Source organism: Psammomys obesus, unplaced genomic scaffold (genome assembly GCF_907164565.1).
Source record: "Psammomys obesus unplaced genomic scaffold, mPsaObe1.curated_primary_1811, whole genome shotgun sequence".
Classification (NCBI taxonomy): Eukaryota; Metazoa; Chordata; class Mammalia; order Rodentia; family Muridae; genus Psammomys; species Psammomys obesus.
Window position 1 is genome coordinate 1,849,801 of NW_026587382.1, and position 25,238 is coordinate 1,875,038.

At 53.3% G+C, this 25,238-nt stretch overlaps 9 non-coding genes across 9 annotated transcripts; 4 read left to right on the plus strand and 5 right to left on the minus strand.

The window, feature by feature from the left end:
- Window positions 1–1,804: 1,804 nt before the first annotated feature.
- Trnah-gug (transfer RNA histidin (anticodon GUG)) lies at window positions 1,805–1,876 on the minus strand. The gene has a single exon. It is a non-coding gene; the product is annotated as a tRNA-His (tRNA).
- A 1,149-nt stretch (window positions 1,877–3,025) lies between these two features.
- Trnae-uuc (transfer RNA glutamic acid (anticodon UUC)) lies at window positions 3,026–3,097 on the plus strand. Its single transcript has one exon. It is a non-coding gene; the product is annotated as a tRNA-Glu (tRNA).
- Window positions 3,098–5,233: 2,136 nt separating this feature from the next.
- Trnan-guu (transfer RNA asparagine (anticodon GUU)) lies at window positions 5,234–5,307 on the minus strand. The gene has a single exon. It is a non-coding gene; the product is annotated as a tRNA-Asn (tRNA).
- A 1,188-nt stretch (window positions 5,308–6,495) lies between these two features.
- Window positions 6,496–6,567, plus strand: Trnaq-cug (transfer RNA glutamine (anticodon CUG)). Its single transcript has one exon. It is a non-coding gene; the product is annotated as a tRNA-Gln (tRNA).
- Window positions 6,568–14,402: 7,835 nt separating this feature from the next.
- Trnag-ccc (transfer RNA glycine (anticodon CCC)) lies at window positions 14,403–14,473 on the plus strand. Its single transcript has one exon. It is a non-coding gene; the product is annotated as a tRNA-Gly (tRNA).
- A 509-nt stretch (window positions 14,474–14,982) lies between these two features.
- Window positions 14,983–15,053, minus strand: Trnag-ccc (transfer RNA glycine (anticodon CCC)). The gene has a single exon. It is a non-coding gene; the product is annotated as a tRNA-Gly (tRNA).
- Window positions 15,054–17,286: 2,233 nt separating this feature from the next.
- On the minus strand, window positions 17,287–17,358 carry Trnae-uuc (transfer RNA glutamic acid (anticodon UUC)). Its single transcript has one exon. It is a non-coding gene; the product is annotated as a tRNA-Glu (tRNA).
- A 3,399-nt stretch (window positions 17,359–20,757) lies between these two features.
- On the plus strand, window positions 20,758–20,829 carry Trnaq-cug (transfer RNA glutamine (anticodon CUG)). Its single transcript has one exon. It is a non-coding gene; the product is annotated as a tRNA-Gln (tRNA).
- Window positions 20,830–23,865: 3,036 nt separating this feature from the next.
- On the minus strand, window positions 23,866–23,938 carry Trnav-cac (transfer RNA valine (anticodon CAC)). Its single transcript has one exon. It is a non-coding gene; the product is annotated as a tRNA-Val (tRNA).
- Window positions 23,939–25,238: the final 1,300 nt, after the last annotated feature.

Below are 25,238 nucleotides of genomic sequence, written 5' to 3' on the forward strand. Positions count from 1 at the left end.
AATCTGTACTCTCGGAAGGGGGTGTCCATCAGTCTGTAAAGTGATTAAATAAGTTAATGAAAAGGGGGAAAAGGATGTGTATTCTGAGGCTGGAGAGATGGCTCAGCACTTAAGGATGCTTGCAGCCCGTCCAGAGGACTCGAGCTTGGTTCCCAGCACCCACAAACTCAAAGCTCAAAAGCCCCTCAAACTCCAGCTCAGTGGAGGTGAGCCTCTGTAGATTCCCTGTATATGCACACCAACACAGACTCATAAAGAAAGATGATTTTAAAGGGGGGGTGTGCACACCTTTAATCCCCTCACTTGGGTCAGGAGGGTCTCTGAGAAGGACATACAGGGATACACAGAGAAACTTTGTCTCTAAAAACAAACAAACAAAGAATAATATATTTAAAGTAGCATTTGTGGCTCTGAGTCAAGAGCAGAAGTCTATGCTATACCCCGCCTCTCCATCATTGAGGAAAGCGCACACTCCGGCACAGACAGGAGAGGGCTGTGAGGGTTCCTGGGAAGGGCGAGGTCCTGAGCTCCTGAGCTGTGAGACTCCAGGTCTTACCGTCAAGGCTACCCCTGGATGCACTCGAGAACTGTTCACCTGTGAGTGTTCCCGGCCCCACGACCTGCCATAGAGTTCCGTTCTTTCACGTCTCTCCCCGGGTCACTTAGCGCAACTTCTTCCCTGTTGCTCATTCAAACAGTAAAAATTATCAAAACCCAAATCAGGGGTGGCTCTGGCTCTCAAAGGTGAATTAGTACTTCCTATGCCCTGGGCCTTTGGATGGATTCATAGTGTATTTGCCAGCGCGTGCGCGCGCGCACACACACACACACACACACACAGACAATCACAAAACTGAAAGAATATCATATGAAGTGATACGCACACCAACACAGATTTCAAAAGCACGAAACTAATGTGGCCTTTTCTTTTCGTTTGTTTTGTTTCTCTGTGCAGCTCCCGCTGTCCTGGACCTCACTCTGTAGACTGGGCTGGCCTTGAATTCACCGAGATCCGCCTGTCTCTGCCTCCTGAGTGCTAGGATTAAAGGTGTGAGCTATCACCACCCTGCTTTGATATGGCTTTTTAATTTTTTTTTCCAGGAGGATGATACATACATTCATGCTATTATCAAGAAATTAAACGCAGGCATCGCACAGGCCTTTAGTCTCACCGTTTGAGAGGTGAGTGGATCTCAGAGTTTGGGTCCAGTCGAATCTACTTGTCAGTCAGGGCTAAAGAGTGGGAGACCCGGAAGGAAGGAAGGGAGGAAGGAAGAAAGGAAGGAAGGAAGAAAGGAAGGAAGGAAGAAAGGAAGGAAGAAAGGAAGGAAGAATGGAAGGAAGAATGGAAGGAAGGAAGAAAGGAAGAAAGGAAGAAAGAATGGAAGAAAGAATGGAAGAAAGAAAGAAAGAAAGAAAGAAAGAAAGAAAGAAAGAAAGAAAGAAAGAAAGAACGAGCTGCATGCAGAGGTCAGTAGTCAGTAATACGGGCAGTTGGCTCCATCTGTAATGGCCTTGCTGGGGTCACAGTAATTCACAGTAACTTGACCTGCGTGTAATAACGTTTGTCAAAATCGACGCAGTCGTATATTTTACTCTAGAAACGTGGTTCGGTCCTTTTCTGTCAGCCTAACAAGGGGTTAGAAGCCCGGGGACTAGCAGCTGCTGAGAGTTCGGAACTTGAAGGTTCGTTCCTGTGAAGACCCCGGGGCCCGGGGCGAGCGCTGCTGGGTGTTTTGGGGTCCCCACAGTGAGCGAAGGAAATGAGCCTGAGGCAAAAGATCGCCGGGCAAAGGGACGATAGTGCCGTGACTCGGATTCGAACCGAGGTTGCTGCGGCCACAACGCAGAGTACTAACCACTATACGATCACGGCGAGCCACGAGACCGACGCCGGAGGCCCGCCCCGCGCTGGCGGGGTTGGCCGAGCCGCAGGCCGGGTCCACCGGGCCCTGCCTGCCCGGGCGGCCGTCTGCTCCCCTGGACTCCGCCGTGCGGCCGGCTGGGGCGCAGGCCGGCGTCGGGCAAGGCCCGGCCTCTGCGGGCCTCGAGGCTTAGGGGCCGCCTGTCGGGGTTGACGGTCACCTCGGTGCGAGCGCCACACGGGGCGACCTGGGGACCTGAAGCCATCAAGGAGGAGGAGGAAGAGGAGGACTCTGGGCCACGCTGGCCGCCAAGGTGGGAGCAGGGGACCGAACACCTGCGCGGAGCGGGCAGCCAGCGCCGAGACACCCGACGCTTCCCTCTCCGGGCGCCGGAGGTCTAGAAGGCCCGCGGCCCCACCCCGGACAGCCGGGGGCAGGACTGTGACCCGAGAGGGGCAGGAGCCAGCCCCGAACCGGCGCTCGCGAGGAGGGCGGCTTCGGGCCCACGCTGACGGCCGAGGGGGAGGCCCAGGACGGATCGTTCGGCCCCGGGAGCACCTCCGACCACAGTCCTCCCCCCCCAGGGATGCCGAGACCACAGTCCCCTTCCCCTCCTCCTCCCCCTTCTCCTCTTCTCCTTCACCTCCTCTCCTCCTCCCCCTCCTCCTTCCCCTCCTCTTCTCCTCCCTCCTCCTGTGGCCCCTTGGCCTTGACCTCCCCCTCCTCCTCCCCCTCCTCTCCCTCCTCCCCCTCCTCCTGTGGTCCCTTGGCCTTGACCTCCCCCTCCTCCCCTCCTCCTCCCCCTCCTCTCCCTCCTCCCCGCCCTCCTGTGGTCCCTTGGCCTCCCCCTCCTCCCCGCCCTCCTCCTGTGGTCCCTTGGCCTCCCCCTGAGCCCCGGCTGCGCTGCGGCGCCGACGTCCCGGCTCGAGGTGGACTCCCGAGCGTCCGCGGTGATGGAGGGGAGGAGCGCGGCCCGCGAGGCCCAGCCGCCAGGCGCGGGGTCCAGCCGGCAGCTTGCCCAGCGCGAGCCCGGGGCTGTGCCTGCGCATAGACGGGCGGATGAGGACGAGGCCCGGGGCCGGGTGGCGCGGGGTGGGAGGGTGTTAGCTGAGCAGACTCTGGAGTTTCCTTAAAGGGGTCAGTGACCGGCCGCCCGTGCGTCCCTGGTGGTCTAGTGGCTAGGATTCGGCGCTTTCACCGCCGCGGCCCGGGTTCGATTCCCGGTCAGGGAACACTGGATTTTGTGCCTGCTCATTTCTGTGGTCTTCTCCGTGAGAAATATAGTGTTTCTGGCTGGAAAGGTGTCTCATGAGGCTTAAGAGCTCTTTCAGAGGTCCTGAGTTCAATACCCAGCAGCCCATCGTGGCTCACAACCATCTATATGAGATCCTCTGGCCTTCCGGCGTTCCTGCAATAGAGAAACAAACCCTTTTAAAAAAAATGTTTTAGTTTTTCTAGGAAGCGTTTATTTCGTTGTTTTGACGTAAGTGTTAACCTTACAGATACCAGCTGCATCTGGCATGGGACCAGGACTTTTGCAGAGAAGTAAACACTGTGTTGACACAAAAACCTGTACAGTAAAGTTCATAGCCGCTTTTCAGTGACATAGCTCTCCTGTCATCCCAGCCCTCGGACTGTAGAGGCAGGAAGATCATGAGTCCAAGGACAGGGGTGGCGACACAAAGAGTCTGAGGCTAGCCTAGGCTTCGTGAGTCCATGTCGCAAACAAAAAGTTTATAGCAGCTTTATTCTGAATATCTAAAAATGGGGGAAATGTGGGTGACATTCCTGATGGATAGCTAAGGATGCTATGGGTTATGTAGCATGGGACAGCATTCAGTGACTAAATTTTTAAGAGAACAACTGTTGAAGCACACAGGAAAACACATGAATGAACTGAAAGCAATCCCCAGCTAGGCATGCTAACAAACTGTAATCCCAGAATTCAAAGGCCGGGGCATGAGCACAGTCATTTTGGAGCAAGACTGGACTGCAGGGTTTCCAGGTCAGACAGAAAAAATCAGTTACATAAGGAAAAACAAAACAAAACAAAACAAAACAAACAAAAACCAGTTACATAAGGAAACCTGGTTTAAAGAAGGCTGTGGTGCCACAGGAGATGGCTAGGTAAAGGCTGCCAATTCTGATGACCGGAGGTTAGTGCCCAGGACTGGTGGGAGAACTGATTCCTGCAAGTTGTCTTTTAACCTCCGTAACCATTCTGCGTCCCCACCCTAACCAACCCCAGGAAGCAGGTAGGTTAAGTGTGATAGAATTAATGAAAGAGTGAGCCAGCAAGATGGCTCAGCAGGTAAAAGCACTTGCCCTAAAAAACCTAAAGACTCGAGTTCCATGCCCAGAAGCCAGGTAGAGGCCTGAAGAGGGGACACACATCTGCACACATCTGTAAACAAAGCACTCCTAGAGCAGGAAGAGGATCACCCAGAAGCTCTCCAGCCAGCTAGCAACAGAAAGGAGATCTGCCTCAACACACTGTCCTCTGACCTCCACAGTGTACTCTGGCATGCGTATGCTCTCACTCCCCCCCCCCCCACACACACACACACACACACACACACACACACACACACACACACGTGCGCGCACACACACACACACACATGCACACATTCATTGTGAGGAATTCTATCATACACAGAGACCGAGTTCAAAATCTGCAGTGGGCTACGTGGAGATCCAGGAGAGCTGGTGAATCCTTTCCATCCCAGATCAACTTCCCAGTAACAGACTGATTTCTCAGCTCAAAGATAAGTCAAGCAGAGAGGAAGAACCCTCAGGCTTTATTTTATTCAGGCTTCCAGGGATTGGCTGACGTTTACCTACCTTGGGGAGCACAGCGTGGTATGTTCAGTCTAGGCCAGCCGGGGCTGCACAGTGAGCCATCAACGAACAACAAACAAACAAAATGGGAAACTCAGAAGAGTTCCCCTCCTCTGCTCCCCTGCTAGGTCCGAGGACAGGCCGCAGCAGTGGCGTGAGAGTGTGTGAGCTGGGTGAGGGGCGGCGGCTGCCGGAGGCTTCCCTTCAGGTCTGGCAGTTGAGGAATTTTCAAAGCGTGTCCGGGGATGCAGGGAAAGGGCTCGTTGAGACTGGGTCTCTGCCCAGGGGTGATGTTGCCTGCCTCTAATTTCAGCACGGCTGAGGTGGAGTTCAAGCGAATTTCTCCCCAGCCTGGGTGGTTCCGGGCCTTGTCTAAAAAAAACTACGTGAAATAAAATATCAGTGCAACAAACAGTGAGTTGACCCCAGCGAAGGGGAGAGGGCTTGGGAGGGATGGTTTCTGTTCCGTGAAGTTTATCTGGTTAACAATTCAGTTAGTGTGGTCAGGAAGGCATCAAAAGGAAGACCGTCCCTGGGTGGGCTCGAACCACCAACCTTTCGGTTAACAGCCGAACGCGCTAACCGATTGCGCCACAGAGACGCCACGGGGTGGGAGGGGGGACGGCTGGATGGTGAGAGAGGACTCAGCGGGGAGTGACCGGGCCGCGGGGTCGGGGCCTCCAGGGGCGCCAGGCTGGGGAGGGAGGGTCCCTGGCAGGCCCCGGCTGTGCTCCGGGGCCTGGACCCGGGGGCTGGCAGAGCTGGTCGGCGGGCAGGAGCCATCCTCAGGACCTCCCGAACGCCGGGTTTGTTCTTCCGTTTAAGCAGCGGTTTGTAGAGTTGCTGAGAACTGACTTTCCAAATGTGGGCGGACACACGACAGTTTATTAAATGTGCTTGATTGGAGACAAGGCCTAATCACGCGCCCTCGGCTGACTGCGACCCCTCTGTAGGCCAGGCTGGCCGGGGACTCCCTCTGTAGGCCAGGCTGGCCCGGGGACCCCCTCTGTAGGCCAGGCTGACTGCGACCCCTCTGTAGGCCAGGCTGACTGGGACCCCTCTGTAGGCCAGGCTGACTGGGACCCCTCTGTAGACCAGGCTGACTGGGACCCCCTCTGTAGACCAGGCTGACTGGGACCCCCTCTGTAGGCCAGGCTGGCCCGGGGACCCCCTCTGTAGGCCAGGCTGGCCTAGGCCAGGCTGACTGTGACCCCTCTGTAGGCCAGGCTGACTGGGACCCTCTCTGTAGGCCAGGCTGGCCCGGGGACCCCCTCTGTAGGCCAGGCTGACTGGGACCCCCTCTGTAGGCCAGAAACCCCCCACCTTTAGTCTAGTCGCTCGAGCTTAATTTTTTAAACAACTCATTTCATTTTATGTGCATTAGCGTGGAGGCGTCAGAACCCTTGGAACCGTGGGCCGCCGCGTGGGTGCCGGGGATCGAACTCGGGTCCGTTTAGGAAGAGCAGACAGGGCTCCGAACCACTGCGCAACGAGCATTTGCCAAGTGAGAAGCACAGAAGCCAGGGAAGGGGCACAAATGCGTGTAAAGGAAGAAACCGGAGCCGGCGCCCCGCACCCCGGCTGCCCGTGGGGGCGGGGACGGGGCGCTAACCGCCGCCTGGGGCGCCTCACGGCGGACGAGGCGTGGGATCCGGGGCAGGCAGCGGAGGCCGAGGGCCGAGCGGGCCGGATCCTGTCCTTCTGCGGTGTAGACGGGCGGTCAGGGACCAGCGGGTGGTGAACGAGGCCACGCGCAGCTGAGAACGCGCTGGCCCCCGCCGCCGTCGAGGGTTCCATGGTGTAATGGTTAGCACTCTGGACTCTGAATCCAGCGATCCGAGTTCGAGTCTCGGTGGGACCTTTAAGTTTACTTTGCCGTTTTCTTTCCTGTAAATCCGGAGGGAGGGAGGGTCCCTCAGGTAGGGCGGCGGGGCGGGGACTGCTTTCCGTTTGCTGACTGCTTTCGGGTAGTGCTACAACAGCCACGGGCAGGGCAGGCATCCCCCGGCAGGAGGCCTTCACCTCCCAGCTTCCCAGCTGGAGCCGGGTCTCCATCCTAGAGCGAAGGGCTCCGGGAGCTGTCCACAGGTCTCCGAGGCGTAGACTCCTCGCTAGCCTCCCCTGGCGTGGCCTAGGGAGGAAAGCCCCAAGCCCCCAGTTCCCTCTGCAGCCGGGTCCGGGAGCCTCGTGTGGAGGATGGGAGAACCGAGGAAAAACAGTGACCAGAGAAGCGAAAACAGGTCGACTGCACTCGTGAATAACGGCTTTGTTTTTAGACGGGATTCCTCTGTGTAGCCTTGGCTGTCCTGGACTCGCCTTATAAATCAGGCTGGCCTGAGATCCCCTGCCTCTGCCTCCCAGAGTGCTGGGATTACAGGCGTGTGCCACCGCACCTGGCTTGAATAACGGCGTTTCTCAGAAGGCACTTTGAAGTGTTAAGAGGACTGTCGTTTTCATAATACACTTGAGAGGGGAAAATGTCTAGTGAGTACAAACTCATTCCTATGTATAATGTAAGCACATAAAATTAACCACTAAAGTCATTGTATTTGGAATCAAGGGTTTGCATCCTAAGTAAAACGGATTTGGGACACACTGGCCCAAAACATGGCTCCTTGGTACTTTAACCATGTTAAGGAGAAGCTGTAAGGGTACTCACTCCCTCGCCTCTCTCTCCGGAAGCAGGTGCCAAGACCTCAAGGGAGAGGGGCTGTGTAGCTGTTCCTGGGAGATTAAAACCTTCCATATTGGAGAGACTCTCATCAAGAGACAGGGTGTGAGGCTGAAGGGAAACAGCTGTTCTCAGGGGAAGTTGAGACACAGGTTTTAAGGGGAGATGAAGTGAAACATTGTATCATGGGAGATGAAGTGAAACACTGTATCACGGGGGATGAAGTGAAACACTGTATCACGGGAGATGAAGTGAAACACTGTATCACAGGAGGTGAAGTGAAACATTGTATCATGTATCGAAGCCGAAGGGGTAAACAACTCAGTAGCTTCAGGAAGTCCCTGAAACTGAGCAGATTCTCGGGACACTCCCTCCACAGCATAGACTTGAGCCGTAAGGGCTGTGCGACACTCTCAGACCTCGGGAGCTGCTGGCAAGCGCAGTGCCTGCCTGTGGAGCTGCAGGCTGTGCAGTGTGCTCTGGGGCGCCAGCTTTTGTGAGTGCCATCCGTGCTGTGACGGGCGCTGGGTTTGAGTTGTTTCTGCTTCTGGAAGTAACCCTAGGGAAATTCCCTGGCTAGTCACCCCACTTGGGTGTGTTCCCTGTTCCACTGTTAGAGACCTTATTAGGAAGCTTGCTGAAGAAAGCACCTCAGACTCAGATAGTCTGCAAACATCCAGGAGGGTTTTATTCTACAGAAATCCAGTGTGCTGGGGTCCTCACCTCTGCAAAGCAAAATGGCAAAGACCCTGACTAAGCTCACAGGCTTCTTTTATTGGTACTTGACGGGAATTCCAGGGTGGGTTAGGTCCTTCTTAATATGATTGGAGCATTTAAACATGTAAGCCCTGGCAAAAAGCAAGGGCAACCTTTTTGGACCGGTCAGCAGTCAGTCATGAGTTAATCATAAGACGGGCTATTTCTAAACCGGCAGTTAAGCAACTTACCTTTTCATGCTAGATGGCCAGCAGAGGGTCCGTCCAGCAGATGATCAGGCGGCCTGCTGATTGGCTGCCCATCTTCTGTAAATGTCGACTTATTTCTGGAGATGGGAACTTAGGCCTGCTCCCTTTTGACAAGAAACTGAAGCCTGTCATGGAGTGAAATTAGATCCCATGTCAGGTTCCAGTGGGAGTCTCAAACAGTGACCCAGCTTCAGCTGGGGTCCCACACCATAACTGAGATGATTTGCTCTGTGAGGTGAATAGAACTTCACAGCTTTCTCAAAGCAGGGGCCCTCACTAAGCTCCAGAAGGGAGGAATATCCTCACCACTGGAGAAACATCCTCACCACGGGAGACAGGAACACGGAGGAGGGAGGAGGGGGCTGGGTTTCCCTGAGTGCTAGCGGTGCACCACAGACCTCTGGCCCAGTCATGTTCTTCTCCACCGTCTGTTCATCAGAGCCCGTGTCTGAATCCCCTGCTTCACCTGCTTCCTCCCCAGACGGACGCTCTTCTGTGGTGATAATGAACTTGCGTTGTCAGCAGGTGGCTTTGCTGTCATCACTGTCCTCTGTTCCAGGTGGAAGGCCAGGCCTCCCTCTGCTCACTGTCCTCCACTGGGAAACTAGGAAGGTGTTATCTGGGCAGCTTTGGAGGCAGGACCTCAGCCAGGGTTTCCCTTGTGCCGAGCAGACTGAAGAGTGAATGCTGCAGCAGGCTCTCTGACGCTCCCTGAGGAGCAGACCTGCTGGGGACTCGGGACTCGGCTTCTGGATCCCACAGCCCAGGAGTGGCCGGTGCCAGCCGCCATTCAGAGTCCACACAGAAAGCAGGTGCAAGCCACCGCTGAAGAGCTGTGTGTGCAGTCATGGTCCCTCACAACAGGCCTGTGTCCCGTCAGCACGCTTCGTCAAATGTGAGAGGAGCAAGGAGAGAAGGGCCCAAAGAAACAGCTCCACAGGTAGAGCTATAGCAGAGGCTGAGAGCTGAGGAGACAGGAAAGAAGAGGAAGCCCAGTGTAGACAGCAAATGTGAGGCAGGAAGGAAACCCCCGAGAGGGTAGTCAGGGGCAGCGAGATGAGTGTGGGTCAGCGCAGAGAACAGGGATCCAGACAGGGAGGCAGCAGTGGTGTGGAGGAGGGCAGAGTCAGAAGGAGATGATAGGAAGAGGATGGGGCTGGACAGAAGGGCAGGTGTGGGCGGGGAGGCAGGAAGCCATGGCACCCACAGCTGGTGTGTGTGTGTGTGTGTGTGTGTGTGTGTGTGTGTGTGTTAGAGAGTCTACATGGGCCTGTGTCTGCCTGTGTGCATGTCTGCATGTGTGTGTGTCTGTGTGTATATCTGTGATCTGTGTGTACACATGGGCCAGTTTTTATGTGTGTTGCATGGGTGTATGTATATGTTGCATATGTATGTGTGTTTTGCGTGTGTGTGTGTATGCACATGTGTTTGTATGTGTGCGTGTATGTGTGTTTGTATGTGTCTGTTTGTATATGTATGTTTCATGTGTGGTTATAGTCTAATAAACAGAAAAAGCAGCCCCATGGAGAAACTGTGGAGATGTGAGACCCTCACTCCCAGAAGCGTGTTAGAAATCTTTACCTTGTCTCTGTCCATGGGAGTGCTGTGCTCCCACTCTCCCGAGGACATAAAGTCCCAGGACAGAGGCCAGTGCTCCAACCGATGGTCATCCTGAGCTTAGGCAAGTGCAGAGAGAGGGCAGGCCTCTCTGCCCTCTCTAAATCTCTAGGGTGGGCTCATGTCCACTAGGTGTGGCTCCAGGTTGGACACAGGGCCCACCCCCACCCCCAGGCATTGTGTAAGATATAAGATAACATCCTCTTCCGATAACTGAAACTTCTCCTGTGAACAGTGTCTCCAGAACCTTCCTTCCCCCTCCCTCTAGTATTTCCTGGTTTTAGGTAAAAGTTAACCTGGTCTTAGTTATAGTGCAAGGAATTAAGTGTGCTAAGGTTGAAGTCAAACCCAAGCTGTATCCTCTCTGTGCCTTTCAGATTTGCAGGGTACATCGTGACAGAGAAGGAAGAACCAGGTGAGGCAGCACCTGTCTGTGATCCCAGCACTCAGGGAGGCAGAGGCAGGTGGATCTCTGTGAGTTCAGGACAGCCAAGGCTACACAGACAAACCCTATCTTGAAAAATCAAAAAGGAGGAGGAAAGAGAAAGAAAGAACAGAGGCTGGAGGAGGAGGGTGGGGAGGACTCCAAGCTTTGCAGGGCTTCTGTGGCCACTCACACAGCACTAGTCCGTGGATGATCGATGTGCTATGTTGATAAACATGTAAAAGGGTAGAGTTTCTGTCTGGGCAGTATGGAGGTTGATTGGCCTCTCAAAGCAGCCTGACCCAGCAAGCTCACCATTGACTTTTAAGGCTTCACAGTTTGTGAGACACCCCCCCCACCCAAAAAAAAATATATCAGGAATTGACTCTGCTGCGAAACACAGCCGAGTTTTATTACAAGCTCGAGCCTGGGTCACAACAACCTCCCTGGTTGAAGAGGAGTGCAGCCCTCCAGTCTGGGGAACAAAGTTTTTAAAGGGAAAAAACACAAGCAGGGAATTACATGCCTTGGCGTTACACAATTGGGTAAGGGAAACTGACTTTTGAAATGATTGGTTTGCTTTAGGTGCCAAGACCATAATCGGTTCTGGCCTGACCATCTGGGCTGGTTTCCTAGCAACTGTATCTCTAGTGGGCAGGAAAAGAATTCGGTAAAGCTAGTTCCTTTCCCCAGGTGGCTGGACATGTCTCCACTTGGCTGGACTTTGTTCAGGCTTATAAACCAATACCCACTAATTTTTAATTCTTTGGTTTCTCAGTGAACCCAATGGGGAGGCACCCAGCAGCCTTGAGTTGAGTCAGCCAGGCCCAAAGGGTTCAGCCGTTTCTTTCAAAATCCCAGAGCCCACCCAGAGCATGAAGCCTCTACACTGTGCAAGAGGATTGGGAACTTGCCATGGACTGCCATTGCTGGGGTGGCTGGCTGTGTTCGAGGAAAATAAATCACAGTGGGAAGCGTCAGGACAACTGGGTCATCTGAGCCCTGAACAGGGCCTGTGTCCAGCTCACAGACATTCATTCTGTCCACACTCTCCTAAACCCAGGCCTTGTGTGACCTGCAGTCCACGTAGGCCTCTCCTGAGTCACACAGACTATGCCTAACTAACGGGGACTGCCCTGGACTGGCACTACAAGCTATTAGCCCACCCCACCTGCTTCAGTGCCCTTGTCACTGCCGGAAAGCGCTGTTGGGACCTTCTTACTGAATTATCTTAAACCCCCAACTAGCCACCTATACCAGGCAGGTGGTGGAGAATCGCCAGTACCTTAAGAGCGCAGAGCATGGCTTCGCCACTGGGGGGGAGGGTTGTGCAGCTCTTTCACAGTGGTCGCCTAAGACCATCAGAAAAGACACGATTTCATAATGACTTATAACAGCAGCAACATCACAGTTAGGAAGTAGCAATGAAAAAGATTTCAGGTTTGGCGGTCATCACCGAAGGAGGAACTGTGTTACAGGATCGCAGCATTAGGAAGGGTGAGCACCTCTGCCGTAGTTTGCACTTTCGGCAAAACCCACAAAGCTTTAAACGAAACCATCTGGACCTGCGGTGTACGTGGCAGGAAATTAGCTGGGAAGAGTGGCTGCTATGTACCTTTAGTCTCAGCACCGAGAGGCAGGCAGATCTGTAGATGAAATGGGGCCAGCCTGGCCCACACAGGGAGTTACAGACTGGCAGTTTTAAAAAGCAAGCTGTCCAAAAGTCAACTGTGCTAGCATAAAAGTACAAACACAGATCAGCCAGCAGGGAAAGCACCCATCAGGTCGTTTGACGTGAAGACGTGGGCTTTTGTCATTTGAGTGCAGTCGAGGAGAGGGTGGCAGGTACTTCCTTTTCAGAGTTCTCATCAACGTTCGCTCAACGCCACACATGAGGCGCAGTCTGTACCTAAGAGTGAAAAGCGTATCCAATGGAGAGAGGGCTCTACATCCCCCAGCAACGTGTACTGATTTATTAACACACGGACTTTGGTGGCATTCTTACTTTGGTTTCGTAAACTTCAGGGAAGGCTTTCCAGAACAACCAGAAAGAAAAGCCTTGGACCTCAAAATCGGGCCTCTAAAACCTTTCCAAGCATTAGCGTGTGCTGTGATTACTGCATTCTCCAGCGGACAGACGGACATCCTGGCGCCATCTGTGACACTTTTCTGCAGTCTTTTGACTTGGAGCTACCCAGCAATTAATGATAACTGTAGGTGAAAGAGGGTTTGCACGCTGAAGACTTATTCCTTCGGCCATTTTCTTTCTCTTTGCAATACAAGGGCATGAATTTAAAATGTTTAATCAAGTAAGAAGGCAGTGGTCCAGGATTCACTCCCCCCATCTTCATTGTGCTTTTAGTAAATGGGGAAACCAGGGGAGAGGGCGAGCATGGTCCCCCATCATCCCCAAAGACTCATGGTTCTCCCTGATGTCCTGGTGTAGAATTCAAGCCATTTCCCTTTGGTCAGCCAGCCGTTCCTGTTTGAGTTCTCGGCAGCCCCAGTCACGCTGCTCTGCAGCGGTACTTTGGGCAAGATGGAGCTCAGCAGGCCTCAGGAGAAACTGCTTGGTTCTGAGACCCTGAACACCTATCAGCCTGTAGAGATGGAGGTGAAGAGGACCGCTGGGCATTTCTGGATGTAACACTGTCTCTCTGGAGGGTTCCACTGCTAAGCCCCAAGCTCCAGCCCGCTGCCAGCAGGGAGGCAAACACCAGCCCTGGAGCATTTCCGTCAACTGCTGAAAGGAAAGCAGGCTTTGTGAAGACAAAAGGAGAGCAAGGGAGGAGCAAGACCACTATAACTATGAAGACTTTCTTCCCCTTGAACAAGCAGTGTGGCGGAAGCCCGAGAGTTCTCTCTGGCCAGTCTTCTTGGAGCTGAGTGAACAGGATGCCACAGAAAACAGCGGCAGTTCCTGAAGGGCTCTGCTGTGCCCGAAACTTTCTGTTTAAAGCGATCAGCATTAGTATCTGTGGTCTGTGCTCATCCCCGCTTGGAGTGATGAAGCAACTTCCTCCTGGTTGAAACAGTCCCTGCTGGGGCGGGGGGTGGGGTGGGGTGTGTGGACTCCTTAGGACCCGGGCGTTCTAAAAGGAATGAACTCCAGGCTTCTGGCTTTCAACAGGGTCGGCCCTCATCCCCCTTCCTGTAACCCTGATAAACTCATTGGGTTCTCTAACCTGGACTTTGCTGGCATTCTTGCTTCGGTCTGGTAAAGTTCGAGGAAGGCTTTTCAGAACCGTGACTTTGAGCCGGAACTGGCATTTCCCTTCGAATGAGCTGAAGCCTCAGGGTCGTGGCATGGAAGGAATTCTGTAAGCCATGCCCAGATCGGAGCTTGAGGGGACTTGGACCTTTTCACAGCCTAGCCCTTAGGAGGGCATTTCCTCCTCACTGAAGCAAGCAAACAAACAAACAAACAAGACAACAAGAAAACCTCGTGCGGAGATACTGGGTTACTGTCTGCCATTCAATAAAGAAACAGAGATGGATGGATCCTCACACCTTTTTCCCATGTGCTGCCATTGGCCCAGGACAGGGCGAGGAAGGAAGCCGGTGTGTGCACAGCGGCAGGGCCGGCAAACTCGAGAAGCGCGGTTGTCTTCCTGGCTGCAGCAAGCGCAGGATGCAAAGACCCAGGCTCTGCGCCAGGCGCCTCCCGTGGGGCTTAGGTTAATGCAACCCTGGGCCGGATCCGTTCCTCTTCCTGTTCTTCCCCTTCCTCCTCTTCCTCCACCCACCACCACTTCCTCCTCTTCCATTTCCTCTTCTCTTCGCCTGGGCGTCGCCAGCCGAGTGGGAAACGACTCCAGAGCTCCCGCTCCTCGTCGACGGAGCACACACGGCGACAGGCACACAGGCGGAGAGCTGAGAAGACTCTGGCTTTTCGTCAGCCCTGGGAAATGCTGAATGTGGGAGGATGCACTGACTTACACTTGCTTTCCAGTAGAAAAGGCAGATCCAGGCCTCTCACGACTTTTCCTCAAGTGCAGCCATCCTGCCCCATCGGGGACGCATTGGTGGTTCAATGGTAGAATTCTCGCCTCCCACGCGGGTGACCCGGGTTCGATTCCCGGCCAATGCAGTCTGGGACTCAGTTCCCCATGGTACTGGGGCCGTCCTTTTGGGCTCTCTTTAGCTGGAAGTGTTAACAGCGACCCTGACTCTCAGAGGCCCAAGCCGGTAGGTCCTGCCCTCACCTGGACTCCAGGTACAAAGCGCGTCTCTCACCGCTTCCACCCAGTTCTTTTCAATTCTTCCTATTTCCACTCAACACCTGAGGCAGAGGACGGCTTCACACCGCCCCTGCAAGCACAGAGAAGATGAGGCGGCGGGCAGAAACCCTACAGAAGGGTTCAGTGGCACCTCCTGCTGGGAGGAGGCAGACTGTCGGGTTTGTCCGGAGTCAGGCTGGAGGGTCTCTCTCCAGGTCGGCCTGATTTACACAGCGAGCTCCAGAGCAGCCGGGGCTGGACGGCGCCACCCGAGGGGCGTCTCGGGCCTAGGGAGCCTGCTGAGGGTCCCGGGGTCGCTGACGCCAGCGCGAGAGCCTTCTGTGTGGCGACAACAGCTTAAAAAAGAGTTTGCTCAGGCTGCATTGGCCGGGAATCGAACCCGGGTCACCCGCGTGGGAGGCGAGAATTCTACCATTGAACCACCAATGCGTCCCTGAAGGCCTCCTGATGATGCTCGCTGACTGGCCTTGGGGAAGGCGTGAGAGCCCTGACGGTGAGTTCCTCGCCGCTGGGTTCAGGTGATCTCCTGCCTCCTGCGCTGTTTCTTCCCTGTCTGAGGAGACCCAGAAGGGCAGCGAAATTGGGCCCCAATGGAGAGAGGCAGCAGCAGGCTCGGCGGAGAGAACGCAGCTGCAGGAGACCTCCGAGCGGGTTTCCAGCGCCCGCGACCCTGTCAATCCTGCTCCACAGGCGTATTTAGACTGTGACTGGTCCAGGAAGGACTAGGGCTTGGCCATTCCGTGTCCCTAGGACATACGGTGACCATAACTGTCATCTTCTGCTCTCCGCTCCCCCGAGCCCAGTGACCGTTGAGAAAGACCCACTCAGAACATCAACATCCTGGGAAGTTTGTGGGGTTTTAAAGCTGCGCGCTGCTGGGGAGCTGCAGCCTTCTACGGGGAGGCTTCAGACTTGAGGGGGGCCTCAGTGGACCCCTCCCGGGTGTGTGTGTATGTGTGTGTGTGTGTGTGTGTGTGTGTGTGTGTGTGTGTGTCTTTAAACCCGTCACTGCGGCTCTCTGCACCTACCTTTCTGCGTTTTGAAGCGGGAGTAGCAGTGTTTCTGCACCGGTTGTCACCAAAACTAAACAGCTCCCTGTGGTGTTTACGTCCTGTGCTAAAACATCCGAGAACAGGTTCTTCAGGAGGCCCGGCTTAGCCTGGCTTCCGGTTTGAGGGTAACAGGTCACCATGGTGGAAAGGCCCAGTGGCAGGGGCCCGCGCTGCAGCCTCGAAGAGAGCGAGCAGCAGTCTTCTCCTCTGTAGCCGTGCAGGCCTCTGCTGAGAGCTGCGTCTGCCCACGTTAGGATGGCTCTTCCTTCCTCAGCTAAACCTGTCTGGAAACACGTCCACAGACACATCTAGAGGTGGCCTCCATGGTGATATTTTAATCCAGTCAAGTTGAAAAGTGAAGGTTAATCAACACATAAATATAGGTCAAACTTGGAATAGGGTTCTTCCTTCCTCTCTCTCCTCTCTCTCTCTGCTTCCCTAGTGCTGAGGCTAAGGACACGCACCACCATACCCTGCTAGAACAGGTTTTTTCTGTTGTTTTGTTTTTAACGTACAGCTGTTGAGATGGCTCAGCGTTGAGGAGCCTCGGCAGATATCCCGGACCCACCCACACGGCAGCTCACAGCTGTCCTGATTCCAGTGTCCCTAACTCCAGTTCCAGAAGATCCAGTACCCTTCTCTGGCCAACTCCAGTTCCGGAAGATCCAGTACCCTTCTCTGGCCTTCCAGAATGGGAGGCAAACGTGGTGCACAGACATAGATTCCACTGAGATATTTTACACATAATTAAAAAAAATAAAAAGAACCTGAGTTGGAGAGATGGCTCAAAGGTTAAGAGCATTCATGGCTGTTCTTCCAAAGATCCTGAATGCAATTCCCAGCAACCATAAAGAAGAAGGAGGAGGAGGAGGAGGAGGAGAAGAAGAAGAAGAAGAAGGAAGAGGAGAGGAGGTGGAGGAGGAGGAGGAGGAGAAGGAGGAGGAAGAGGAGGAAGAGGAGAAGGAGAAGAAGCTGTCAGAAACGCCCGTCCCATCGCTTGTAACAGCCCTTTAAAAACTGCAAGTTCTTTTATGGTGTGGATAGAGTACTATGTATTTTAAAATTCCCTAATCCATGCACAGGAACTCGGCTCTCTCTATAGAATATTCATATCATAATATAATCATAATAAGAATACATTACACATATGATAGTTCTGAAAAAGCGATTGATCGATCAAAGTATTTGCTTATTTTTGTGTCTGGTAAGTCCTGCTGTATTGTCCTGCAGAGAAGAGAAACAGGTCGTATTCTTTTTAAGATTCACGTGTACACGTGAGCACACACGCATCGCCGATACCCAGGCTTGTTGCCTGGAAAGCAGGTCCTTTGGAGCCCACAGTTGTGAGTCACGTGGTTGCTGGGAACTGAACCCCGGGCCGTTCCGCAAGAGCAACAAGCAGTTTTCAGCTCTGAGGCCTCTCTCTAGCCCCCGTTCTCTCTCTTGTTTTGGGAAGAGAGCTGTTGGAACTGATATTTGAAGTGAAAACTTGTGAAAGCGATTCGGTGAGGAGTTAAGCTCTCGCTGGCTTTTCCAGGCCTTGTTGGATCTTGGTGGAGTACTAGGGTATAGGAGTCTTGTGCTTGTGGTCAAACCAAAGGCAAAAGAGCTTCCCTGACCGGGAATCGAACCCGGGCCGCAGCGGTGAAAGCGCTGAATCCTAGCCACTGGACCACCAGGGAACAATGATGGGGTCACGTGGCATGTAGAAGAACGTCTTCTCAGACAAAGGCGGACACTAAAGATCAGACCTCAAACACCCCGCGATCGTCGCGTGTGGCCAGGCCCTGCACAGCCTCTGCGCCGCCCCTCATGTCCCCATGGATGCCGCCCGGGCTGGCCGAGGGCGGGAGCTGCCGTCCTCTTCGGCCTCAACGACAGCCACGTGGGCTCTGCCATCCACACGCCCTTTCTTCCTCCTCCTCGGCCTGCTGCTCCCCGTCTCTCCCTTCGGAGCAGCGGCTCCCAGCCTTCCTGATGCCGCCCCCCTCCAGCACAGCCACAATTCGGAAGCCCCGCCACTCACAGGAGGCCTGTGGCTGGAGAGGGCTCCGGGCCAGCCTGACAGAGGGCGGTCCGGGCAGCCAGAGCCGCGTTACGAAGACCCCGTCTGGAGACGGACAAAATGTCCCAGTCCCGGTGCTGTTGGGTTCCCTCGGCCTTGAACACAAAGATCCTCCTTTAATCTGCTGGGATTAAAGGTATGGGCCACCATGCCTAACTGTTGATATTTTTTAAACAAATGTCCTAACGTCAAGCTCTAAGTGAAATCTTCTGATATCTGACTATTTTGCAGATTTCTAAAGGGCACAGAGACTATCTCAAAAAATGAATTACATTTCCAACAGACTTGGGGCTCACTCCTTTAGTCCCAGCACTGTGCAGGCAGAGTCAGAAGGATCTCAGTGAGTACCAGGCCAGCCAGAGCTACATCCCACCTCAAACAAACAAACAAAAACAGAAAACTATTCTTTTCCTTATAAAAATAGCCACTACTTACATTACATATTTAATTTGCATGGAAGTGGTATCAGATAGGAAATGGTGTGTGGGCTGGCAACAAAGCTGAGTGGTCGGTTAAGTCCCTGGCCTGCATGAGGCTTTGGGGCCACAGGCGTGAGCCACCTGTTACCATGTTACAGCGTGTTACACCTGTTACAGCGTGACCCGGCTGTTACCATGGCCCTTCTATGTCTTCCCTTTCCACAGAGTTCACTGTTTGATTTGCTCTCTTTTCAAAGCATCTGTAAACCTAAATGGCTCCTTCTTCCAAGAAATTCACTGAAAGGATGAACATGTTTTTTCTAAAGTTAAAATCATACCACGTGGGGCTGGAGGGACTACCCAGCAGTTAGGAGCCCTGGCTACTGTTCCCAGAGGACCTGGGTTTGATTCCCAGAACCCTCATGGTCTGAAACAGTGGCCTGTCGCTGCAGTTCTAGGAGACAAGATCTCACTGTGTAACCCTAACTACCCAGAAGCCCTCTGTCTAGACGAGACTGGAGCCCTGCCTCTGCCTCCTGGGTTGAAGATGCCATCATGCCCTGCCAGGCCATCGTTTTCTTGCCGCATTCATATAAACACTAGTACAAATGTGAGGAAACTAGCCCTATTTTTGCAAACAAAGATTATTTCTGAGGCCGCATAAGAAAAAATTTAGGCAACTTTAGAAAGAAAATACAAGTTCAATAGAGGATGTATTTCTAGGTGCATTCCTGGAAATGTCAGGCTCTGGTCCTGCTCACGAGCCTCCCACTATAATGAGCCCAGTTCCTGAAACACCACAAGATAGATCTGGAAATTCTGTTGTAAAGGCAGAGGAAACTCTTTAGTGTACTCTATGGGCCATCCAGAGACTGTCCCATGCCATAACTGGAGACATTCAAAGTCCAACCAGGAAAACGTGCTCAAGTTCGCATTTAAAACTCTCCTGAGCTTAATGTTAACGTTTGACCATCAGCCTTGTTTTTCAGCGGTTTGGTTTGGTGGGGGCTTAGGTGAGGGTCCATGCTGCGGCCTTTTGCCATTTTCCTCTTCACCGACGTCGCTGGAATCTTTCTGCTGTGCTTCATTCTCTCAAATGTTTAAGTGTGTGTGGCCTCTGTGCCCAGTAGCCACATGGACTCGTTGTGGTTTGAGCAGCATCGATCAAGGTGCACGGCAGAACAAAGCCTTCTTCGGTGAGTCTGACTGACGTTGACTGAGAATGGTGCTTACGTCAAAGCACCCCCCCAACAAAAGATGTTATGTGAAGAACAGGGAAGGGGGGCCCAGGGTAAACAGTGAAAACTGGCTGTGCACACCTGTGACCCCAGCACCCTGGAGGGTGAGACAGGAACTGAATTTGTAGCTTGGCCTACAAAGCCAGATTTTATGTGTTTGCCTAACTCCAAACCAAACAGTCCAGGCCAACTCTAAATAAAACCAGAGACTTTGCCAATCCAAAAGGACTAACTAGGTAGTTTCCAGTTAGGTAGATTCCATTGTAATCAATCAAACATAATTTCTTCTTTGGTTTGGTTTGATTTGGTTTTGTTTCTTATGATCACTTTATAGATTCCTCTCTTGTCCCCCAAGTGCAAAATTGCCTTCATTCTGCCAGAATTGCAAATGAATGATCAAATAATTCCTAATGAAAACCTAAATGAAGAGGAGTTTATCTTCCTGGAGATTATTTCTGTAAATTTACTCTTTCCTTACTGTTACTATTTTGGGATGTAATATTGATTTCTATCTAGTGTTTTTATGAGGCCTTCAATACAGATGTCCTATGGCCCTGCAGTGGGCAGTTTGGATACCTTTGGATAGTATCTACTTTAAAAACAAAATTTTTCAATTACAATAAGGGAAATAAAGATGGAATCAATGAAGCTGGGTGTGGTGACACACGCCTGTGATCCCAGCACTCTGGGAGACAGAGGCAGACTGGAGGCCAGCCTGGTCTACAAAGTGAGTACAGGACAGCCAAGGCTACACAGAGAAACCCTGTCCCCTCCTTCAAAAAAAAAAAAAAAAAAAGATACTCAACACCAGAACACAGCATGTCTAAATGTCAGAGCCAAGCCTTCTAGCTTGGTCAGCAGAGATGGATTCCAGGCAACTGTGCTCTAGTCTGAGTGTTTAACAACCTTAAACGTCACCGATCCGTATCTTGTTCAATAAATACGCATGTACATGTCTACAGGAAAAACTCAAGCCAAACGAAGCATGTAACCATTTAGGAAGAAATTCACCAAGGTCCCTCCGGCCCTTCCTGCTGGTGGGCACTGTGAATCGTCGTCATAGGTGCCAGGTGTCTTCGGCAGGAGACAGGAAGTGCAGGTCACACCCTTTCGTCACCGAGCCTCCTGGGAGGAGGAGGAATAGAATGAGTGTCGCTGCAGAAAAGTGTGGTGAGGGAACACATGCTTCTGATGGGGGCTCATGTCTGGTTTTTAAGACCAGAGAGGACTTGGCTTCAGTTTCTCATTTACTGAGGGGAAGATAGGACAAAGTGCACAAAACCAGTCAACAGGAAAACAGATAAATGATACATGTCTTCTTACACAACTATGTGATAATAGGACACTGCAGTGTCTGTGGGTTCCATGGTGTAATGGTTAGCACTCTGGACTCTGAATCCAGCGATCCGAGTTCAAATCTCGGTGGGACCTCTCTGTTTAGTTGGAGGAAGGGCACTTTTCTTTCATTTCATTTCCGTGCTCAGGAAGGGTGTGAGTTCACATCCCTTTCTCTTCAGGTGAGCTGAGGTGACCTCAGGGTCAGTCAGCCAGTGAAGTGAGTTTGTGGATATTAGCCCGACACCTCCCTGGGTGCCAGGGGCAAGACTGGGTCCTAGTTTGCACTGGGGTCCTGTTTCACTCCCACAGCAGTGGGCACAGCTCCCTTCCTCACACACGGGGTTCAAGTCCACAGCAGTGGGCACAGCTCCCTTCCTCACACACGGGGTTCAAGTGTGGTTTCTTCCTCACACACGGGGTTCAAGTGTGGTTTCTTCGTTTTTGTGGCTTCAGGGCTGGAGGCGGTGACTTGGAAACCTGGTCACAGTCCTTACAGACTACATGAGCAGGATGGGATTTAAACAATCAGAACAGAGGAAACGCGGACAGCTTGGCTCAGAAGACAGCTCAGGAGCAATGAGAAAGAAGTACAAATTGCAAAAATAAAAGAACGATGAATCCTTTAAAAAGACCGAATGAAAGGGGAGTGTAAGCCCATCCCAGAGCCCGTCTCGATCCACATGAAACTGTTATATAACTATTTCACAAGTTCAAGGGCACAGACCATATAAAAATTGGAATGACCTGAATTAACCTTCAGAGTTGAAAATAACATCTGAGATAGTAGAGTTACCTTGTAGAATTAACAGAGAGTAAGCTACTAAATGGAGGAAAGATTAGGGAATGCCAAGCCACAGGAGCCACTTGGAAGTAAAATACTAATAATGATAAAAGTTTGTCGGGGCGTGGTGGTGGTGCCCGCCTTTGATCGGAGGCTGGTGGCTCTCTGAGTTCCGGGCCAGCATGGTCTACAAAGCGGGTTCCAACACAGCCACGGCCGCAGAGAAACCCTGCCTTAGAAAACCAGGAGAAAAGAAGGTTGATGAAAGAGCGTCAGTAAACAACAGGGCAGCTGTTAGAAGCTAGCCAGCGCCTGAGCTTCCCGAATGCACCTCAGGAGAACGGGAACAGTTTTTGAAGGAACAGTGACTGATTTTTTTTTTTTTTTTTTTTTTTTAATGAGAATTATTAACCCACCGACCTAAGGCTCTGAACAGCCCCGGGCACTTGAGGAAAGCCACACCTAAACACATAGAATTAAACGGATAAAACTAATCACTAAAGAAAAAAAAAATCCTTACGGCAGTCGGAGGAATAAGTGCTGGCACACACAAACCCCACGAAGAGCAGTGGCGGGCCTTTAAAGGACCAGGAGGGGGGCGTCGAGGCGGAGGGACCATCCCTCAGCATCGCCCACAACCAGAGCCAAGGCTTCCGGCTGAAAGTGGCTGCCTCGGCCCGAACCTGTTTGCACACAGGATGCTCGGCAGACGGCGTCCACGCTGGAAACCGACGCCAGTAAAACGGCCGGCAGGGCATCGCTGTCGTCCCGTCCATCCCCTTAGAAAACAGCAGACTTTAAACACAAGTTTACATGCATAACTCAAGTGGGATAAAAGCACACCTGTGGGAAGAAAGACACGAGCAATGGCCCTTGACGGCTGTTATTTGTGACAATTGAACCACGTGATCGAAAGTCAAAAGTACGTGGAAAGGGGACAGACGTGGGTTGCAAAAACAAGGCAGGAAAACTTCCCAAAACCAAAGTATAGTTTGGGTTCCACCGGCCGCAGACTTCTCGGTTGACTTAGCCCTGCTTTACCCTGTTCGCAAAAATGAACACGGGTGGGGAGACCCATGAGCTCCCAGCGCAGAGAAGGACCGAGGAAGGCCTCGGGGCTCGAACCGCCAACCTTTGGGTTGAGCAGCTGACCGCGCTGACCAATCACCCCACGGAGACCTGCAGTCCTGGCACCTGCTGGGCCCCGCGTCCCCTCCTCTTGCCGGGATCACGGCTGCAGGATCTCTGACCGCTGTGGATTGAAAGTCAAGCCAAAGGGGCCCGAGTTAGTCCCAGTGGGCCCAGGGGAGGGCAGGGCACCCCCGGGTCTCAGGTCAGAACCGCCAGGGGTCCCAAACACCAATCCCCTGGTTTTCAGTGGCTTTCGCTTTGAAATTCACAAACATTTATTTATTTATTTATTAACCGCATTACTGTCTTAGGCCGCGGGGCCTGGTCTCCCTCTGCTGTCTTTCTCTCCTTCTTCCGAGCTGAATACAGTTTCGCCTCTGGACCTGCCCCGTGCCTCTGACCTGTTTCTCTCTCCTGCCTTCTTTTCACGACTCCAACCCCCTCGCCTTTTCCCAGCTTCTGCCAGCCCCCCGCCGCAGCCGAGCAGGGGGGGCCCTGGCCCTGCCAGGAGGGGCCCAGGTCAGCGGTGCTGGTCAGCAGAAGAAGCCTTGCATCGTCTGTGCGTTTGAACGGGAAGAGTAAACAAATAAGAAGCACGTCACGAGGCCGCCCAACTCCCCTGTGCGGGTGTCAGAGGAAGGGAGGAGGCTGGGGACGAGGGGCTCCAGGAGGGGGTGGTGATGCTGCGGGTTCTGGAACAGCCACTCACTGCTCACTCGGACCCCGGACTGGGCTCAGCAGATGTTCATCGGACGCTCAACAGGAACTGACAGTCCAGGACCACAGTCCGCGCCCAGCAGCCAGGCTACGAGGTCGGCCTGCTCCTGAAACTGGAACCAACTGGCAGCCCGATAGCAAAGCCAACTGAAGGCAACAGGCTGCGCCCAGGGAACGCCCAGGTAGCGAAACGCCAAGTCCCCAGGGGTAGGAAGCAACGTGGCGTCCTTTTGGCTAGCCGGACGGAGCGTCTGTAAGTGGCCGTTCATCTGATCGGCTCTGGAAAGCAGGGCCCAAAAACTGGAGGTTAAGATGGCGTCTGAAACGCTAAGCCTCTGTTAGGCCCAAAGCAGCAGCGGGTGTCAACGCAGGAGCAGAGCGAGCAGGGGCTCTCGAAGCTGATGGCAAACGGAGACAGGAGGAAGGAGGCCTCGTTAACTGCTGCTGCTTTGTCTTCTCTTTCCCCCACGCCAGCCTTTTGCATAGCAAAGAAAAAGGCCTGTTTCCGCCCGGTTTCGAACCGGGGACCTTTCGCGTGTGAGGCGAACGTGATGACCGCTACGCTACAGAAACCGCACGCCCGGGTGCCCTGGAGGGACCCGAGAGTCGCGGCCCCGCCGTCTCCGCCGGACAGGGCGGCTCCTCGGTCGAGCGGCGGCGGCCCTGCCCAGGGGTCCCCAGCGGAGCCTCGCAGGAGAAGGCCGGGCCTGCGCGGGGCCGTGAGCCGCCCCGGGGCGGGGGCCGCGGGCGCTGCTTTCCCGGGCGCCAGCGGCTGCTCGGTGCTCGTGGGCGCTTACCAGCTACAAGATTTTATATATATATATAATATTATAATAAATATAATTAATATAATAAATATAACATAATTGATATAATAAATAATATGATATAATAATATAATATAATAATTAATATAATAAATATAATATAATGATATAATTACTATAATAAATAATATACTATAATAAATATAATATAATATAATGTACTATAATATAATATAATGACATAATTAATATAAAATATAATGTAATTAATATACTATGATATAATATGATAATTAATATATAATATAATATATAATATAAATTCTAGTATATACACACACACACTATAGATAGATACATACATACATACATACATACACACATATAGCTACAAATACGCGAACATTTACGCCCACGCGCAGACGCCGCCCGAGCCGAGGCGCGCCCCGGGGCTGGCTGCCATCCGTTTGGGGACCCCCCAGGTCAGGCAGAGATCACTGCTCTGCCGGGCCCGGCGGGCGCGGGCCGCAGGGCGCCCTGGGTGTGAGCTCCCCCGGACACGGGCTCGGCGCCTCCTCGACGGCGCGGGCAGCGGTTCCTGCTCCCGAAGGGGAGGCGTGGGCGCCCGAAGGCCGCGGTGTCCCGGGCCGCGGGAAGGTCGCGCCGCTGGCTGGCAGCCGCAGGCGGTTCTGCCCGGGGAGGAGCCGCGGACGGGGTGGACCCGGAGCCCGGTGTCCAGCCTCTGCTGGGAATCAGAGTTCACCGAAGGGGCCACTGCGTAGACACAGCGGGACGAGCGAGCCCCCAGCCCCGGAAGGCACAGGCCGCGCCTGGCGCCAGCCTGCTGCTGCTCTCCGCCGCTGTCTCAGCTCCTCTAGGACGTGCGGGCTCCTGGGGTCTCCAGGGCCTGCTCCTCTGTCCCTGGCCCCCCGCTCCTCCTCCGCCCCCGCCCCGGCCCTGCCTCCTGAGCGTCCCTCCCACACCGTGACCTTGCGTGGACATCTCCGGGACAAGGCCACACACCCTGCCACCTGCCGACATTCCCGACCTAATAACGCTCCTTGCCAAGGCGGTGTGTGTCGTTGGGGTGACTCCGAGCTGGTCTC